Source organism: Nomascus leucogenys, chromosome 3 (assembly GCF_006542625.1).
Source record: "Nomascus leucogenys isolate Asia chromosome 3, Asia_NLE_v1, whole genome shotgun sequence".
NCBI classification, from domain to species: domain Eukaryota; kingdom Metazoa; phylum Chordata; class Mammalia; order Primates; family Hylobatidae; genus Nomascus; species Nomascus leucogenys.
This window is the reverse complement of record NC_044383.1, coordinates 23,542,308-23,561,294: the sequence shown is the minus strand read 5'-3', so window position 1 is coordinate 23,561,294 and position 18,987 is coordinate 23,542,308. Positions and strand designations below refer to the sequence as shown.

General features: G+C 41.7%; 1 protein-coding gene across 6 annotated transcripts in view; it reads left to right on the top strand.

Moving 5' to 3' along the window:
* The window catches only part of ADD3 (adducin 3), a 174,116-nt gene that overhangs the window by 38,503 nt on the left and 116,626 nt on the right, over nt 1–18,987 (top strand). For 2 of the 6 annotated variants that reach the window (XM_030807307.1, XM_030807277.1), the window contains exon 1: nt 4,968–5,350. The exons of 1 other annotated variant lie outside the window; for it this stretch is intronic. The gene's annotated coding sequence lies outside the window, so the exon portion shown is untranslated. Of the gene's footprint in view, nt 1–2,793; nt 3,230–4,967; nt 5,351–18,987 lie in introns of those variants that run through there. 3 more of the 6 variants (XM_030807287.1, XM_030807284.1, XM_030807312.1) reach the window with 3 other exon arrangements.

Genomic DNA, 18,987 nt, shown 5'->3' with positions numbered 1-18,987 from the left:
CAAGCTCTGCCTCCCGGGTTCACGCCATTCTCCTGCCTCAGCCTCCGGAGTAGCTGGGACTACAGGCGCCCGCCAACATGCCCGACTAATTTTCTGTATTTTTAGTAGAGACGGGGTTTCACTGTGTTAGCCAGGATGGTCTCGATCTCCTGACCTCGTGATCCGCCTGCCTTGGCCTCCCAAAGTGCTGGGATTACAGGCGTGAGCCACCGCGCCCGGCCTGGTTAATTCCTTTAAAATAAACCATATAGGTCACATAGTACTAATAAAATATGTTGACGAATCCTTGAGTATTGCCCTGATTATATCTCCTTGGGGAATGGAGAACTCATTAGCATGAATTCCATGTTAGTCCTCCCTGCCTTGTTCCCCAAGTACTTTCCAGACTGGCTTGGCATAAAAGGGTGATCAAAGTGTATGTAGCATGGCCAAGTTTCAAATGAATGGCTCATCTAACTCCACTGATTAAATACATAACATTACGTAGTTTGAAGAGGCTGTTGTGCTTCATTAAGTTTACTTTTCTGTCTGAGAGCTTTAAAAAGGTAAATTTTAGGGGGTAGGATAGGGAGAGGATTCTATAAATTCTTGGCTCTTCATATTCAAATGGCATATGCATATTTCCCAGCCCAAGGGAAAATCCTCAAAGCTGAGAAGTTGTTAAATTGGGAACAGTAAGGGTGTGTGTGTGTGTGTGTGTGTGTGTGTGTGTGTGTGTGTGTAGAGAAAGAGGAAGAGAGAAAGATAAACCTGTTTGCTTTCTGAAACAACAAGTAGTAAAACAGGTTGTTTAGGGTAAAGTCCCTTGAACTAGATAATTGATTTTAAATACATTTGCCTATAATAATACCTTATATTTACACAGTGCTTTGAAAAGTTCAAAGCATTTTTATATTTATTATCTCATTTGAACTTCACTACAACCCTATGAAGTAGGTACAGCAGGTATTATAATCCACCACCACCACCACTTAAAAGATAGCTAAACTGAGGCACAAGCATGTCAAGAAGCTTGTTTAAGGCCATATAACCAGTTGGTGTTACATCTAGAACTGGAACACCAGAATTCTGAAACTGAAGACTGTGTTTTCTTGGCAGAAAGTGCCTCTGCTACTGCTTGATCTACCCAGAGTTCCTGTTGAGATTTGTGGCTACAATTTAATTGGAGAATACAAATCAGGCATTTCTAAAGAGCTCTACAGAAAAGAGATTGTTTCTTTTAGATCATGACTGTGTTAGGAAAGGGAGGTAAAGAATGGAGTCAGTTGTTTTGGACAATGCAAATTAAAAACAAACAAAAACACTTTGTAGTCAGTTTCTGGATATGTTGGGAGCAATTCATTCATTAAATCGTGTATTCAGTTTTTAAAGTATCTATTAAGTGCCTTTATATAAGAGACTGTGCTGAGCACTTTGGGAAGAGGTAAAGAAATGCATTCAATCTGCGGCGAGGGGATGTGGGGGAATGCTTTGAATTATAAAAATAATCACCATTTTATTCATTGTTCAATACTACCTGGTAGATGAAATAAAAAGCCCTCCTTGCAGAGAAGCAAGGAAAACAAAAACAGATGAAGGAAACTGGGCAACTAATTTCTTTTAATTCTCTCCCTGTAGGAGGCATTAAAAAAAAAAATTGAGGCCGGGTGCGGTGGCTCACGCCTGTAATCCCAGCACTTTGGGAGGCCAGGACAGGCGGATCACAAGGTCAGGAGATTGAGACCATCCTGGCTAACGCTGTGAAACCCGTCTCTACTAAAAATACATAAAATTAGCTGGGCGTGGTGGCATGCGCCTGTAGTCCCAGGCTGAGGCAGGAATCGCTTGAACCCGGCAGGCAGAGATTGCAGTGAGTCGACTAATTTTTGCATTTTTAGTAGAGACAGGGTTTCACTATGTTGGCCAGGATGGTCTCTATCTCTTGACCTTGTAACCCGCCCGCCTCAGCCTCTCAAAGTGGTGGGATTACAGGCGTGAGCCACCAATCATGCCCAGCCAGACTCTGGGAAATTTCAATCCAACTTCCTCACTTTACAAAACAGGGAACTAAGAACCAAATAAGGTTATTTACTTGTTCAAGATCACACAGGTACAGAATTAACAAAAGCTGTGCAAAGAAAATCAATGGCAGAATATTTTCTGTATTTTTTTCTATTCATATTTTGAGATCACACCTCTTCATTTACTTATAGAGAAAAAAACATAACTGGTCAGTGCTTAAATCAAGTAATATAAAGATAAAATGTAAGGTTATAATGCAGATTCTTGTGTGGACACAACACATTTTAATAGTGTAAATAGTAGATTCATATGCACTTAGAGTCAGTCAATCCACTTGTGTTTCTTAATTTTGCTGACCTTTGAATTGCCACTGAAATAGCATAATACTGTGCTATTATCCGAAAATTATTTTAGATATATTTTGTTTTTTCTATATATAATATTGTGATTTTTATAACACATGAGCACACATTGAAATCTGTCAACAATATATTTTCTAATACTGGTATTCACTGAAGTTCCAAGTAGGCTTATAGGTAGAACTTGAATCCATTGCTTCTAGTCACATAAACTAGTTTTAATTCATTTTTCTTTTTATTCTTATATTAAATACTAAATAGCTTTCCTTTACATAGTTATTATTTTAGTACGATGATTGGAAATTAAATATTAGCACAAATTACTATCAGTTTCAAGGCATACAACTTTATTTTGCCATTACCCCAATGTTTGAAATTAGCAGGGCTCTTTAAAACTGGTGCTTCTAGCATCTCATTGACTTACACTAAAATCATTGCCTCCATTCCTCAACCACCCAGTTAATTTTAACCTTGACCTCCCACAGCTGTACTGATTTACTCAGTCCACAAAACTCCCTGATTCCACCCTCTCTGCCTCTTATGAAGCAATACTAGAGAGGAAAAACAAAACCCATCCCTTTAAGAAAGATTCCGCCTCCTCTCTTTAAGCAAGCGCCTAATGGTAATTGTAGAGTCTACTAAGTCAAACACTTTACTACTCAGCACTGAGAGAAGCTGCTGCTGCTAATGCTGCTGCTGTTGCTGCTGCTGCTGCTGCTGCTGCCGCCGCCGCCGCCGCCGCTGCTGCTGTTGGTCTGAGGCTGCAGTGGGTTTCTGTGCAGCATTGCAGAATCCACACCTAGAGAACAGAAGACACAGACACGTACATCTACTACCCTGGTTAGAAGGAAGCTTTGGATCTTCGGTGGGTAAGGAGCTCTATCTAGCTATTTTGTCCAGAAACTGTGAGAAAAGGAATGATCATGGAAAAGACTGTTCATCAGACATGCTTAAAATGGATTATGTTAATTTGTCTTCCTTTGGTGGTGGTGGGGGTGTCTAGATTTGCGACTAGCAAAATACAGTGGGGACTATATGCTGATAGGTGCCCTTAGGATACTTTTTTTGCTATTCATAAAAAGGCTAACCTTGATGCATGCAAAGCTTTTCATTTTTTTGCTTTTTAAATGCAAGAAAATATCCAGCCACTCCCAATATCTCTCTCAAATATTGCAGATATTTTTAAATCCCAAATAGAATGTCAGGCTGAGCATTTTCTAAACAATTTTCTTCCCCAAACTAGGAAGTCTTCCCCACGATTCGTTAAGCGTATTTAAAAATAATAAGGCATGGTTGGATTTTTGAGCAAATGGGAGATGGTGGTAGACTAAAATTTCTACAGCCTTAGTCCAGTGGAGAGAGAAAACGATAAATGCATCACAGTTTGTGCCAAGATTCATTTTCCACACTTCGTATGTGGGAAGAGGAAACTACATTTTAATTAGCACATTTTTAGGGAGGAGGGAGGGGATGAAGATGAGGGGGATGGCGTGAGGTATTTGAGGGGGACAAGTCTGCAGATGAGGAAAGGAAATGAAGTGGATTGTCGCCAGTGCCTTGGAAACGAAGGGAGATAAGGGTGGGGAACGAAGTTTGTTGTGTGTGTTAGGGTGGGGTTGGCCCAAGGGACCATGAATCACTAGAATGGCGCTCGGAGGGGTGTGCTTGCAAGTGTACTGGTGCAGGAGGGACGTGGAAGTCGTGGGTGGCAGAGAAAAGTGTGCACCGCTGGGAGGTCTATTTCGAGAATAGGTTGGGGTGAGAAACATGTCTGGGCGACAGGGGTGGGCGACCCGGTGTCACCTGTGGATGGATCCACAGCCCTGCTATTGCGTGTTGGAAAGTTTGCCGGACCCCGCATTCATTTTGAAGGTTCTTGGCGATGCCTCGACTTTTCGCCTCAAAGAAGTGAGCTCTCATAAGGTTCAGAGGCCGGGAGCCAAAGCGGGAGTGAAGACTCTCGAGAGGTCCAAATGAAGCAGAAACGAGAGCCCCTGTCCTCCCTCTGTGTGGAGGTGAAGCAGGGGTTGTAGGGACTAGGCGCCCGCGAAGGCAGCTGTGCTGAGAGCGAAGTCCAGGCCCCATGGGGGGCGTGCGGAGGTTGAACCTTTGCAGTGGCCTCCCCCTAAAGCCCCAGCAGCCAGTGTGGGCGGCCGAGGCTGACTCAAAGCGGCGGCTCAGCCTCGGGAGTAGGAGTGGGGGGCTCGCTCATTTAGGGCGGGAGACATTTCCGAGGCGCCCCTCCTCCCCTTCGCGGTCGGGTTTCTGTCGGGGTCGTTTCCCCCTCTGGCCCTCCGGGGACGCCGTGGATTCGAGCTGCACAGCCAGAGGAGGACGTTGAAGAGGCGCCAGGCAGCCGCCCCGAACCAGGCCCTCCCGGCTGCAGGGCCTGCAGGCCCCCACCGCCGCAGTTTCACGGACTTAGCGCTTGAGGGCGCGGAGGGGGCTGCGGGGGCGGGGCCAGGGCTCTAGAGGGACGCTCGGGGCGGGGCCAGAGAGAGCTCGGGGCTGCCAGAGGCGAGGTCTTGAGGAGGCGGGGCCGGGAGGCTTCAGAGCCCAAGAGGCGGGGCCAGAGGCGTAGGGGGCTGCGAGGGGCGGACCTTGGGGACCTAGGGGCGGGGCGTTAGGGGGCGGGAACAAGGGACGCTGGAGGGGCGCTCGGCGAGTCCCGCCAGAGCGCGAGCCGCCAGCCCGTTAACGGTCGCCAGTGTGAGGGGCGGGAGGGAAAGAAGAGGGGTTTAAATTAGATTTTTTAAAACACAGAGCAAGAGCTAGAGGCGTCGGCATCCCAGGTGTCGCCGCTTCCTGCTGCACAGGGCTCGGCGTACAGGTCCCTCCCTCCTCAAGCCCCCTCCCCTTCTCCCGCCCTACCCTCTGGGGCTCTGCGGCGCTTAAGAGGCGGCGGCAGCGGCGGATCCGGCGGCCACTGCAGCCCCGGCGGCTGCGGAGAAGGAGGGAGGGGAAACACAAAGCCGGCTACGCGCTGCGAGGTAATCTTGCGGGGAGAGGACGCGCCGTCGTCCCGCCTCTCCTCCGGGCCGGTACGCGGGCACCCGCGCGGGGGCTGGCAGCGGGGACGCTACCGGGGGTCGCGCTGGGGTAGGGAGCGGCGGCTGGCGGGGCCGAGGGGACTTCTCATTGGCTGTCCCTGTGGCCTCAGGTGAACCCTTTTCCGGGGCGGGAGTGGGGACCACGGCCAGGCCAGAGGGGAGCGTACCTGCGGGGGAGGGTCCGGGGGCGGCGGTGCACGGCCTGCGGCGCCGCGGGGTGGGTCCGACGCTTCGCGCGGCCTCTGGTTTTCCCTCCGAAGGCGGGGAGTACTAAAATCAGATGCTAGCTGAAGCTTAGGTGACCCCGGGGACCTTAAGCCCTGAAGGTGCGCTTCAGGGGAGTGGGAGGTTCCTGCGCTTGGAAAAGGTGGAGGAAAGAGAGAATGTTGGTTTTAGTTTTTTTTTTCTCCTCATTAAAAAAACATTTTTTTGTTACAAGTTGAAAGTGTTCAGTTACCTTTCTTCTATAATCCGCTTCCCCACCCCCCAAACAGACATACACGCACACAAACACACCACCCCTACAAACGTATACATGTTAGGTTGAGCTTCCTGCTAGGGGTGACAAGCGAAGTTGGCAGCAGGTCTGGTGTGCTGGTGTTTGGGGCACGTCCAGCCTCTTTGGAGGTATGCTATTATAGCTCAGGCAAGACCACAGACAGGTAGCATAATCTGGGCCTCTTTTAAAATGGCAAGAACGGCCTCGGGTGAACTTTTTTGTTGCAGAGATTTAATTGCAAGTAGGTGCCCATTGAAAATGGGAGCGCAAGGAAAACCACTAATTTCCTTGGCACATGTGCTGTTGCAGTTAACCTGGTAGAGTGTTAAGGAATTTAACTTAACCAAGAGGCTTTGAGGGAGGATTATATGCAAGTTTGGGGAGGGGATTGATAAGATTCTGGGGTATGGGACTAGCTACATACACGTGCGTGCACGTTTACGTTAAATTATGTAGGATTTTAGATTTAGCAGTATTAAATGGTTGCTTTTCTTGGAATGGCTTCTGACTACATAGTGCAGGGTACGTGCCTAATTTTGGCTCTAGAAGACTCCTAGTGAGAGTGTTTTTAAAGATTGAAAAAATAAGAGTACAGTGCAATTTGTCATTTTTAAGTTAAATACTTGACTGTTAAAAATATTTGTGTAATTAAGTTATGGGACCAACCCATTTATAGGGTTAAGTTACCTAACCCTATAAATAACTGGAACATTATAAATGGAGCATTTGTAGAAAGTTTTTATATCGAAGTCTCTATAATATTGCATTTGCATTATAACTTATTTTCCTTTGCTTAAATGGAGCAGATTAACTTTATGGAAGGAGGACCAGGATAAAATAAAGGCCGCTACATTTAACTCTTCATCTTTCTGAAGAGTTCAGTCTGTGCTAACACTTAAGGTGCCCGGAAGTGCTGGCATGTTGGTAATAGTTTTTAAAGAAGAAACGGGTGTATCCATTTTGAATGTTAAACATAATTTGAAGGAGTTCTTGAGATAGTTGGTTATGAGACATTCAATATATTGCTACATTTTACGTATATGATAGGAAATGTTTGGTAAACATTTGACATTGTTGATCATATGACACTTGGGAAATATTTTGCATGATAGAAGGATTGTATTTTCGGAATGTAAGTTTCAAGCATTGACTGAAAGGGAGAAAATTATACACTTTGCTGTCTCACCCCTTTTTTCAATATTATGCTGGGATGAATGTGAATTCTGCTTAGTTATGTTTAAAGTGTAGATCTGGTCTTTGTAAAACCAGAATGTCTTGAGACCAAGAGAACATACCATCAGCAACAGCCCAACTCCTACACACAATCCTAAAACCTAGATACAGGGTGGTGCCCAACTTCTGAGGTTTTGAGGCTTCCTGAAGTAGGCCTATCATGTCTGAGTGCTTTTGTCACATGTAAGCCTACAGGTGGTTAGCTGGTTAATCTCTCCCATTTCAAAGCAGTTGGTTAGCAGTACTGCGTGGCATGTATGCATGTCATCAGAGTATACGAAGTGTTTGAGCGAAGAAATCACATAAAAGCATAGAAGCCTGGCTCTGAACAAACTGTGTAGCGTGTTGGGGAACAGTCACATCAGAACTTTAGCTTAACCGAGTTGTTATATGTAAAGTGCTTAGAATAGGGTTTGTACTCAGTGCTTTTTGTGTTTATCATTATCAGTATATAAAGTGACATATCTTTTTGAAGGCTGTTAGGTCATGCTACCCAGCATGTGAAGACTCAGCAAATATTTGTAATAGCCAATATTTATTTGCCTAACCTCTGTGCCAGGCACTAAGAGTTTTATATGATTTAATTTACTTAGTCCTTCCAACAACCCAGTGACTAAACAGAGGCATGGAGAGGTTAAGTATCTTCCCAAGGTGACACAGGTTGGTTCTGAACCCAGAATCTGGCCCAAGAGTGAGCCCATGTAACCACTGCCCCTTGTTGCTATTGAGCTCATGGTAATTACTGCAAACCAGTGAGAGGTCTTCATAGTATTCCCAAGACTATCAGGTGTGCATGTCTTGTTTAACCACATCCTCTGGCATTAATACCACCAAGTTGTGCTTAAATCTAAAGAGTGGTGGTTAATCTGCATTAAATACAGTCACCTTTTGACGTTGAAAGAGTATTCTCTTTTGATACACAACATATGTTTAGGGTGCTAGAGTTTGTGCTAGAGTATGCTATCTTTCTAACTACTAAAGATACTAAAGTCTTTTTTTTTTGAAGCTTACCAGACATGTAGGGCCCCAGGTGGCCCAGAGGGCACTAATTCCCATTGGAGATTCCAGTTCTGCAGTAAATCAGTAAACCTTATCACCTTTCTGATTACCAACATCATATCAACCTGAGATAAATTTTAACTTAAATTTGTTCTAAATACCACCTGAGTTGCTTCCTAAAATGAACCCTAAATGCAAAAATATAACTTGTGGCTTATACTTTGTCATTCACATTCCTCAAGGAACTGTGTGTTGCTGCTTCACCATTGTAGTTGATATGTCAAACAAATTATAAACTAAATTAGCTGTTTTAAGTAATGTTTAGAATTATTGTAGATAGATGATATGTCCTTTGACAACTTAGTGCAATGTAATGTTAGGAAAAAATGCTTAAAAACAAGCATGCGTTGAATTGAGAAAGTGCAAGCTTTATTGAAGACACAGATTACTAATCTGTTTCTCACACTAAACACTGTTTTTGTTATAATTAGTGCTTTTCAGATTCCTTTGAAAATATTAAATATGTAGAGTTTGAATTTTTAAAAAAACTTTAAATATCTAATTGAGTGCTATTCTTCCTCTTAAACATAGACCTATTTGAAGTTATTTAAACCCAATTTAAGATTAATTGGACAGTCATAGACTGTCATGTCATTGAGATTCAAAATGAGTGCCTTAATACTTTGTCTTCTTTGTTAATACTCTATGGTTTGAACTCCGGGTCCATGCCAGAGTATTTATAGGTGAGATTGTTATGAGGTCTTTCAGGTTCTGCCAGAGATTCAATTCTCTTGGCCAAATGCCAAGACAGTCTCAAATTTTTACTGTAATTTTTTACTGTAATGAGTTGTATATATCAAGAATCCTCTAAAACATACAGGTTAGAAGTCTTTCATTGGCTGTTGCTTGAAAGAAAAAGTCTGTTATCCCTTAGATGAATATAATTATTTTTTATTCTTGGAAGTAGCTAATTATGGATGTGTGTGTGTATGTATGTGTATGTCAAACCATGCTACTTGAGGGATTCTCTTCCTTTTGGGTAAAGTTAAAAATTATTCACCTGGTATATTAATGTAATATTTATTGAGTACCAACAGTATGCATAGAGTAATACCTTTATGTGGGAAAAAAAGTGTTGGAGAAAAAAGGTTTGTGGATCTTTTATTTATTTCATGTGTATTTTAATGTTGCTGAATATCTGGACCAGTCTCAAAGTTCAAAACTGAACTGCACAGTTGAAAACATGTTAAATGTTAAGAAAGTACTGTTTAACTTAAAGTCTTAGATGGTAGCACAGATAATGAAAATCAGAGCCCCTTGTTTCCTTAAACTGTTTTTGGTTGAGTATGTTTGAAAAGCTGCATTAACAATCCCTTTCAGGCTTCTAGGACATTACTTAACTGCATTGAAGGAATAAATTTAGAGTATCCTAGAAACCTGAAAGAATGAATGCGGCTTTCAGAGTTGTGTAGCATAATCCAAATAGTAGTAGCATGATCACCAAAAGGTATTAAATGGATGAAACCTATCTTTGATTTTAAAAGGCTTACTGTTCTTGTAAGTTTGTTTCTTGAAGATAATATTGCTTAGTTTTAACTCCACTAAAAGCTGAACCGTTATTGTACAACATGTATAGGCCTTGGCATATGTTTATGTCGTTTTTTTTTTTCTTTTTTTGTATTTTTGAGACAGCTCTCACTATATTGCCCAGGCTGGTCTCGAACTCCTGGGCTCAAGCCATCCTCCCACCTGAGCCTCCCAGGTAGCTGGGACTACAGGCATGAGCCACAGGCCTGGTTTATATCTTTAAGGTAAGGTTAGATCTAAATTGAGCCTTTACTTGATGTCAGACTGATCTGTATCAGCACCATATGTTATGTTTACTTTTTTTTTCTTTCAATGAAAATGGGCCTGAGGAGATTGGTTTGTACGCAGTACATTAACTGGCATTCAAGATGACTACCTCTTCAAACAAGGCTACGTTTTTTTTGTTTTTTTAGGTTTTTGTTTTGTTTTTTTTTGAGACGGAGTCTCTTTCTGTCATCCAGGCAGAAGGGCAGTGGCGTGATCTCGGCACACTGCAACCTCTGCCTTCTGGGTTCAAGTGATTCTTCTGCCTCAGCCTCCTGAGTAGCTGGGATTACAGGCGCCTGCCACCACGACCTGCTCATTTTTGTATTTTTAGTAGAGATGGGATTTCGCCATGTTGGCCAGGCTGGTCTTGAACTCCTGACCTCAAGTGTTCCTCCCTGCCCAGCTACCCAAAGTGCTGGGATTACAGGCGTGAGCCACTGCACCCAGCCAAGGCTAAGGTTTTAATCTAGGGTTATGAAACTCATTTTTTTCTGCAGTGAGCGTATGCAATTTCCGTAGGATAAACATTTCCCTCAACCAGCTAGGGGGTGAAAACACTTCTGAGAAATTTAAGGACAGTAACATAATATCTTTAAAACCAATGTCTCTAGAAGTATATTAGTGAAGCAATAAAATAACAGTGATCACAGATACGTTAAGGCAAGCAATGGATCAAGCAGGATAACCTAACTCCAAGTAATATACACGAAATTCTTTTTTTAAGCTTCCATACCTCTTTAAATTTATTCTTGTGATTTCTTACTTTCCCCTCCCTCACCAAGGGAAGTGCTCACCTTTTCAGATGGAATGGAAGAGGAGGGTGCTGATGTGAATGACTCAGCCTGTTTAACTCTGCTCCCATGGCTGTTTGTTGGTCACCTGCTAGAGGAGGTGGAACTCAATGTAAAAGCAATCAGGTTGGAGAAGTGCTGAGTTTTTAGTGTCATGGGAACTCAGTGTATGTCTTTGTCACCCCTAGCAGTGTTTCTGTGCAGTTCTTCCACAATGGCTTGGCTCATACTGAGCAAGGACAGCATTTCCGTTTTCCTTTTCCATACAATATTCTCATCCTATCATCTTTTGATTTGCTAGAATGACTGAATGCTAGAGCAGAAAGATGGGTTTACTCATCCTCCTGGAGAAGATAGTTAGGCTTACTTGGTATATCTAAGGAAGTATATTTGGAAATCAAGGCCTCCCCAGGGACTTCTGAGAACACTCCACTTTTATGCCCTAGGAAGTTAGAGTGAGCAACTGTTAGCTGCATCATGACTTCTGTTCTCATTTGTCTTAATACATGACAAAATTCTAAAAGGTCAGCCTTTTAATATCTAAGGAAGTGGTTGGAAAAGGGCAATGAATGGTCAGAGCTCAAATGGAGTTGTGATTGGACATAAGTGCCTTGGATGAGTGGAATGCTTCATTGCCTGAGCTGCACAAATGGGAGGTAGAAAGGGATTTGCAATGAAGTTGATGCGTTGTTCATATTCCTTATTTCCACAGCCAACTTTTTAAAGGTAAAAACAGTGTACCTCTTACCTTGCCTTTGTTTTACAGTTTTTTTATCTTTATTTTTTTTGAGACAGAGTTTTTTACTCTTGTTGCCCAGGCTGGAGTGCAATGGCACGATTTTCAGCTCACCGCAACATCTGCCTCCCGGGTTCAAGCGATTCTCTTGCCTCAGCCTTCCTAAGTATCTGGGATTACAGGAATATGCCACCACGCCTGGCTAATTTTGTATTTTTAGTAGAGATGGGGTTTCTCCATGTTGGTCAGGCTGGTCTTGAACTCCCAACCTCAGGTGATCCGCCCGCCTCGTCCTCCCAAAGTACTGGGATTATAGGTGTGAGCCACCGCGTCTGGCCTTCTTTTACAGTTTTTATTGTCAGAGTTGAGTTCACTTTCCTAAGGGAAGGTAGAATTTTTTTTTGAGACGGAGTCTCGCACTGTCGCCAGCCTGGAGTGCAGTGGTGTGATCTCGGCTCAGTGCAACCTCCAACTCCCTGGTTCAAGTGATTCTGCTGCCTCAGCTTCCCGAGTAGCTGGGATTATAGGCATGGGCCACCACGTCTGGCTAATTTTTTGTATTTTTAGTAGTGATGGGGTTTTACCATGTTGGCCAGGATAGGAAGGTAGAATTTTTAAGGTGAATTCTATCTGATTGCTTAAAATTTTAGCTTTCAACTGGAGGTTGCACTAAAAGGAATTTTTTTCTTTCTGCACAACTGTCTGCTTGTTAAATTTCAAATAAAGATTTTCAAAATAGAAGTGTGACAAACTTTACTCAACATTTAATAATTGGGAGCTATTATTTGTTAAAGTACACGTTATCAATTAGAAATTCGTTGCTTTAAAAATACTTGTTTTTAGAAAAACTAGATCTGCACTGATATTCGTATTAGAATGTTTGATTTTGTTTGTTTGTTTGTTTTTTTTTTTTGAGATGGAGTCTTGCTGTGTTGCCCAGGCTGGAATGCAGTGGTGTGATCTCGGCTCACTGCAAGTTCCGCCTCCCGGGTTCACGCCATTCTCCTGCCTCAGCCTCCCAAGCAGCTGGAACTACAGGCACCCGCCACCATGCCCGGCTATTTTTTGTGTTTTTAGTGGAGACAGGGTTTCACCATGTTAGCCAGGATTGTCTCGATCTCCTGACCTCGTGATCCGCCCGCCTCGGCCTCCCAAAGTGCTGGGATTACAGGCGTGAGCCACCACGCCCGGCAGAATGTTTGATTTTTTTTTTTTTTTAAGTGGGCATCAAATTTATTTTCAGTTAAAAATGCTGAAAGTAATACATTTTTACTTCATCTGTCATAGTGAATGTTAATAATGATAAAATTGTATTCAAGCAATTTGCCATCACTAAATACCTTAGTAAAACATGGGATAGACAAGGGTCTAGTCACTAGCCACAGAAAGGCTGTCACTGTTACAGCAGAATGTAATAGGGAAGGAGCATTTTATGCCTGAATAAGAACGGTGTATTTACTTGAGATAGTAATAACCTCTGAGAAGCTGATTAATTGGTAATCACTTTAGATGATTTTATATTGTTTGATGTCTTATAATCTAAACATCCCTGTGCTCTTTTAAGAGTGTCTGCCTTGACCAGTCAGCATTTCAGGAGGGACTGTGACTATCAGTTAAGTGCTTTGAAGAGAGAACCCCTACTTCGTGTCACACCTGAATGTAGCAGAACAGACTTCTTGGGGCTGTTTAATTTGGGCTCAAAGGGAAGAGTGCCATCTACTGAATGGCCAGCATCAAGTTGAGCAGCTCCTGTTTTCCTTACAGAACTCAGCCAATTCCTGGAGAAACCAGGCCCAGCTTCATTTGGAGGATTTGACAGGATCTTAGTACCAAGTGGAATTGTTGCCTGCTTAATTTTAATTATGCTTCCCAGCAGGAGGCCTAAACACATGATGAAGAACTAATTCAGTACTTGTTGGAATGCATGGGAAAAGAGAAACCTGAAGAAGTTGTTGGGTCTTACATTAAAAACAACCAAGTAGAGGTGAAATTAAATTAAGTGATAAAGAAAATTATTTTAATGAGAGCAGTCTTTCAGTAGCAGGTCTGGTTGGTTATTGATGGCTCCTGCAGACAATAAATGTTAAAATCTGCTTGGGCTTAGAGTCAGCAAACAAATCATTTGCCTAACTGGAGGTAAGGGTTTTAAGAATACTTGAATACTTTGATTGTTTTTTTCTCCTGCCCTTTTTGTCTCATTTTCTAAGGCAATGATTACTACTTGAGTGAATTCACTGTTTCAAAGTAGATTTTGTTGTTTTGGTGTATGGTAGTGGTTTCCTGGTTTTTGTTTGTTTTTTCTTTCCCTATTTTCCAAAAACTTACTCTGGTAGCAGCCATGGGTAGAACTGGAGGTAGTAGAACAGGTTACAGGTCAGTGGAGGTTTAAGGTATCTGGAATAGGCTTGTTAAAGCCAGACAAGAAGGAACTTTGAAAATATGAATTGAAAGGAAGCTTTGAAATTGTTGCTATAAAAATACACTTTATTGTTATATATTTATATCTATTATATATAATTACTTAATTAGTAACCATTTTTATTAGCCTTTAAAACTTGCCAAGGATCATTTTAAGCACTGCACATAAATTATCCAAAGTTTAGTGAAGTAAGCCCAAGATCATACCGTTAATAAAGGGCAGAGCCAAGATTTGAGGTCAGGGCTAATACCCTTAAGCACTATGCTATACTGCTGATTTATTTATGTTTATTTTTGTTGGTGACTGCATAGAAGAGTTGAACCAAGATTAGAATATTTCTGCCTTGGCTGGAAAATACTGATGCTAGGGTTCTTGGTTTCTGTTGTTGTTTTTAAGAGAATGGTAACATGGGTAAATAGGATTGAGATTTCACTAGAATCAGGACGTATACATGAGATGAACTTCCAAATGTTTTCTGTATGATTTCGTCTATGTTAACTTTTGTTCTTTCTGCTATATTTAAAACCACAAGAAAAGTTTATTGAAACATGAAGTGAATTGTTTCACACTGGGGCAGGTGCTTAAAATATACCCTCCATGGGAAGAGTTACTGAAGAGTTTTTGGCTGGGTTTATTTTTTGTAGGGGAGTGGGGATTTGTTTTTTATATATATAATATATGTATTTATTTTGCTTCCTTCTAAATATTTTTATGTGGTAATATTTTTCAACATGGCAATAATAATCCATGTCCACAGTACGATAAAATTAAACCATGTGCCATCCTGAGGTCCTAGGGGAAACCAACTTTTTGTGCATACCAAGTACGTTCTGTGTACTGAATAAGTACCATACCTTACATGTATGTACTAAAACTTCATTGAATCCGTGTATTTTTTAAATTAAGAGATATTTAATACCTGACTACTATTATGAGTAATGGTCTTGTTTGTTAACACATTTTGAGCATAAAAGGTATCTTGTTTAAAAAGATTGGGGATCATTGTTTTCGTATAACCAAAAGCTTCTAAAATTGCAGTTAAATGATGGTTGTGCTGTGTATTCTTAACCCAGTCACCCTTAGGGTTTCTGGCCCTTCTCCTTTATCTGTAAGGAATTATACTTTAATATGTGTCTTCCAGAAAATCTCCGTAAGCTATGAGACACATCACTCCTTGAGACTCAGGCTTTCCCAGTCAAACATAGAAACGGTCAGCAATAACTAAGACAACAATGCAAAAGATGTTACTTGCCAGTGTATGTGATGAATGCCAGATGATAGATACAGTAAACAAATGCCACAGGTCAACTGATCAAGAAAAGAGATGGAGTGGGCTGGGTGCAGTGGCTCAACGCCTGTAATCCCAACACTTTGGGAGGCTGAGGTGGTTGGATCGCCAGAGGTCAGGAGTTCGAGACCAGCATGGCCAATATGGTGAAACCCCGTCTCTACTAAAAATACAAAAATTAGCCAGATGTGGTGGCAGGCGCCTGTAATCCCAACTACTTGGGAGGCTGAGGTAGGAGAATCGCTTGAACCTGGGAGGCGGAGGTTGCAGTGAGCTGAGATCATGTCATTGCACTCCAGCCTGGGTGACAAGCGACACTTTGTCTCAAAAAAAAAAAAAAAAAAAAGAGATGGAGTGGTCAGAAAAGCCCTCACGGGAAAGAAGAACAAGGGTGGACCTTGAAGGAGGAGTTAAGATTTCATTAAGTGGAGAAGATGGAAAGGATTTTGGCCAGAAATTACTGTCCACGAAAATGATTCTTTTTCTATAGCATGATGGGAGATAGTTTATAATAGTGGTTCACAGTATCTTGGCACTATAAGGCATTTAACGGCTACAGTGAAGACTTATTTGTAACAGTGTCAAGGACTGGCCTCCCTAGGAAATATATTAGAATATGGCAGGAGTGAAGGGAGGGGATGGAGTGGCGGTGGTGGTCGCATGGAGACTTTTAACAGTGGTCCCTCTTAGCTCCATATGAAAATTACTGGTTTTATAGGAATATCCTTATACATCTGTTTTGAAGGCATAATGCTTAGGAAAGTTAGTATTAATAGAAAGACTTTAGGAATCCTCATCATTCCCAGCACTGGACAAGGAAAGCCTCATTTTGGGGAAGAGGTGTACGTTTTTAAAAATCTGTATTTGTCCATCATTTACTTTGTTTGCCTAATGCTACAGCATATTCTGTCAATATCTGTTATGTAACTTTTAAATCTAATAGGTGGATGATGGATGGATACAGTTGATACGAGATATGACCATTTTACTTAAAATTTTTGTAAAATTGTCCATTTTCAGATTTTAGATTTGTTCCAAAGTGTCTCAGTTCTCTCACTCAGACTTGTCATGTTCCCTTACTATTTGAAAAATTCTTACTGTAACTATTCAAGACATTTTGAGCAAGTAACTGTTTGCTTTTTTTTTTTTTTTGAGACGGAGTCTTGCTCTGTTGCCCAGGCTGGAGTGCAGTGGTGCCATCTCAGCTCACTGCAACCTCCACCTCCCGGGTTCATGCCATTTTCCTGCCTCAGCCTCCTGAGTAGCTGGGACTACAGGCACCTGCCACCACACCTGGCTAATTTTTTGCACTTTTAGTAGAGACGGGGTTTCACTGTGTTAGCCAGCATGGTCTCGATCTCCTGACCTCGTGATCTGCCCACCTCGGCCTCCCAAAGTGCTGGGATTACAGGTGTGAGCCACCGCCCCCGGCTAGTTTTCTTTTATATAAGATATGTGAGCCATTGGGATAAAGCATTTTTTTAAGATTCATCTGTGCTTGAAGGTGCTGTGATTATGCTTCTGAAGAAGCTGAATTCACCAGTTTGTAGGTTTACTTGGAGAGTGGTCAAGAAACCTATTGATTGTATTGTGTGAAGATTCTGGGAATGGGGCTAATAGAAGATGAAGACCATGAAGGTCCTTGGCTCTATGTATATGTGGCACTTAAGAGGACATCATTACCCCAGGAGCTTGTCAACTCCCAGAGTTTGTTTCAGCTCTTCGGAAGCTAAGAGCCTTTGGCAAAGGACAGATTCTTTCCAAAATACATGAAATGAGCAAGGATAGCAACTTTTCCTAAAGCAAACTGTAGAAACATGGTGGTACCTTTTCCCATAAATGCTTTCCACTCTCATCTTAACTTTATCAGATGTAGTAATATTAGTTCCTCATAAATATTTGTGACCTGTTTAGCCCTTATTTTTTTGAGCAGCTCAGTGCATCCTTCATTTATTCATTCAACAAGTATTTATTGAGCAATTATTATGTGTCAGGTTCCGTTCTAAGTGCTGGGAATTTGGCAGTAAGCAAAACAGACAAGTCCTCCTGACCTAATGGAGTTTATATTCTTGGAAGTAAATAGAAATAAAGTATATATCACGTTAGTGATAAATGTTATGGAGCAATATAGAGCAGGGAAAGAAAACTAAGGGAGTGTTTGGGGGTAATTGCAGACTTAAATAGAGCAGCCAGGAAAAGTCCTCACAGAGAAGGTGACCTTGAAGACGACGAGAGAGCATGCGTGTGGATGTCTGGGGGGAAGAACATTGCAGGCAGAGGAAACAAGCCAAAGGCCCCGAGGCCCAAGCATAACTGGCATGATAAAGCGGAACGTGGTGGGGGTAATGGGAAGCCACTGGATAACTTCAAACAGAGGTGTGGCACAATCTGACAGATGTTTTAAAGAGTTTCTTTTGGCTGTGTTTTGAGACTAGACCATAGTGAGCAAGTGTAGATGCAGGGAGACTACTTAGGAGGTCAGTGCGATACTCTTGGTGAGAGATGATGTATCTGGTAGAGGTGGTGAGAATTGATTGGATTCTGGATATATTTTAAAGATAGAATCAGTAGGATTTTCTTACTGGAATATGGGGGTATATGTTGAGAGAGAGGAGTCAAACTTGACACCAAGGTTTTGGGCCTAGGCAAAAGTCTAAGGAGGAGCAGTCTGGAGAATGGGAGAGAATAAGATTTCAGTCTGAGACATTCATTTGAAATGTCTATTAGACATCTATTTGGAAGTTGCTATGAGGAGAGATCAGTGCATAATTATAAGCTAACTATATAAACTTGTGAGTTGTCATTTTCCTTCTCCATTTTTTAAATGGATGCATATTTAATCCCTTTGATGACTAGAATAAGCTTCGCTGTAATATGGGTTTGAGGTATTTCTATACATCTTTATGCTTTGAAGGGATTTAATTTATCTTATAAAACCTTGAATTTATTTTAACTGCCAAGGACACTTGGTCCTGAAGGAAACCATTTTCTCTAGGGATTGAACAATTTTATTTTAATCAAAATGTGAAAATAAAAATAGTGTTGTTACTGCCCTTTAAAAATGGAACAGTCTGGCTGTTCCTCAGAGTTAACGTGGTTAAAAATGGTAACAGTTATTACGATCCAGCACTTCTCATAGGTATATACCCAAGAGAATTGAAAACGTATTCCCACAAAAAACTTGTACACTAGTAACCGTAGCAACATTATTCATAATAGCCAAAAAATGGAAACAACCCATATGCCTATCAACTGGTAAATGGATAAACAAATGTGGTATCCATACAGTGGGATATTATGCAGTCATAAAAAGGAATGAAGTACTGATGCATTTTATATTATAAACGAACCTTGAAAACATGCTAAGTAAAAAGGCCAGATACCCAGGACCACATATTATGTGGTTCCCCTGACATGAAGTGTCTAGAATAGACATTTATGGAGACAGAAAGGAGATTAGTGGTTGTCAGGAGCTGCAGGGAGGGGGAAACGGGGAGTGGTAGCTTAATGGGTACTGGGTTTCCTTTTGAAAAGGAAAGATGATGAAAAAGTTCTGGAACTAGATAGTGGTGATGGTTGTGCAACATTGTGAATATACTGAAAACCACTGAAATGTACAATTAGTAAATTTTATGGTATGTGAATTATGTCTCAAGTTTTCAAAAATACCAGGAAAAAATCTGTGCGCGCAAATTCAGGTGTATGAAAGAATAACTAAAATAACTTATGTGGACCTTATTTCTAAAACAGAACTGTTT